This window comes from Macrobrachium nipponense, chromosome 11 (genome assembly GCF_015104395.2).
Source record: "Macrobrachium nipponense isolate FS-2020 chromosome 11, ASM1510439v2, whole genome shotgun sequence".
NCBI classification, from domain to species: domain Eukaryota; kingdom Metazoa; phylum Arthropoda; class Malacostraca; order Decapoda; family Palaemonidae; genus Macrobrachium; species Macrobrachium nipponense.
The window spans coordinates 26596021-26597489 of record NC_061087.1 but is presented as its reverse complement, the minus strand read 5'-3'; the positions used below and the strand labels follow the sequence as shown (position 1 = coordinate 26597489).

The window sequence follows — 1469 nt, the reverse complement described above, 5'->3', positions numbered from 1 at the left end:
TTCAGTTCCTCAGTATAAAGTTTATGGTTCCACACCTCAGTATATAAATTTTATGGTTCCACACATCAGTTATCTTATGTTTTTCCTCTTATAACTAACAATATAATTCATCACTTGCTGTATGGTCATATTCTTAGTGAATTTGTAATAAAAAAAAAAAACTTACATCACTCAGTTTTATTTCAACATCATCTATATGTCAGGTATCTTAAATCTTTTCTTAGAATAGCACGGGCTAACACGGTTCATCGGGAAATTTCCCTATTAAACTAAACTTTTATTTTAACAAACAATATTTAGGTTAAAATTTCAGTAGTTATAACCTGCCACATAGATTGTATTCACAACCGTATGGTCCTCTGTAGAAGTTTGGACAGACGTCAGTATTGTTGTTCTAATAACTGGAGATGCCATAGTTATCCTGAAAGCAAAGATGAAGGCTTGAAAATTTCAGAATAAAGATATCAAGCAACATTACAAAACTTCAGAATGAAAATATTTAGAAATATTACTCACATCTAGAAAGTTTATCACAAATTTATTCCTTTGGTTAATCTAAAAAAAACTAATCTAAATTAGTCGTAAGATGAACAATTTTGCTCTTAAACATGAACAAAGGAAACATGCAACATGTCAAAATAAAGATGAAATATACAACCAACAAGTGAGTTCATGTACAAAAAAAACACTAACTAATATTAGTTACGTTTACAAATAAATGACAATAACCTTAAAAAACCCACCACCAGACCTTTCGAGAGAAGCCTGTCAAATACCCTCAAAACCTTACACGTAGATAAGACCTAGAGCGATTAGGTAGATTTGTCAAGGACTTTGATAAACCAACCCCCCGGTATGGCAAGTTTAATGCCACATTATCAGCCGACAGATATGGCACGCGAAGTTAAAGGGAAAAAAAAAAGAAAAAACGATCTTTCCTAATCGAACTTAAAAAAAAGTGTTGGGTAGCAATTAAGTGCCTAAAAATACCAAAGATTTATTTAAGACCTTAGTGTTCAAAATTATTACAGTGCAAGGACGTTGACCAACTCTTAAGCAACCAGGATGCAATAGCATTTTGCAGATATATGCTGTAAATAAGTACAGTAAAAGTTGTCATTCATGACGGAATTTGGAATGCATGAAAATATTCCACCGAGAGAATCGAAATTAACTTACGTAATGGAGTTGAATTCGTTTCCAATCCGCCTATATATTGTCTAGGTGGTTGGAATAGGTCAGGTTCACTTGTATTTTTCGGTAATAGTTCGAATTCCCAATGGTGGACCGAAAGCATTTATCGCTTGGCTATAAGTTATTACCCTAAGGTACTTATGTGAGCTGTATATTTAAAAGGAAATGGGTGGTGGCATTAAATATCATTATATATAATTATATATATTATCTATAATATATATATATTATTATATATAATAAATATATATAGAGAGGAGGATTGATGAGAGACG

At 31.9% G+C, this 1469-nt stretch overlaps 1 long non-coding RNA gene across 1 annotated transcript; it reads right to left on the bottom strand.

Annotated features, from left to right (window-relative positions):
• Positions 1-288: 288 nt before the first annotated feature.
• On the bottom strand, positions 289-785 carry LOC135219709 (uncharacterized). Its single transcript, XR_010315528.1, has 2 exons — positions 730-785; positions 289-421 (listed from the first exon to the last, which is right to left on the bottom strand). It is a non-coding gene; the product is annotated as an uncharacterized LOC135219709 (long non-coding RNA).
• Positions 786-1469: the final 684 nt, after the last annotated feature.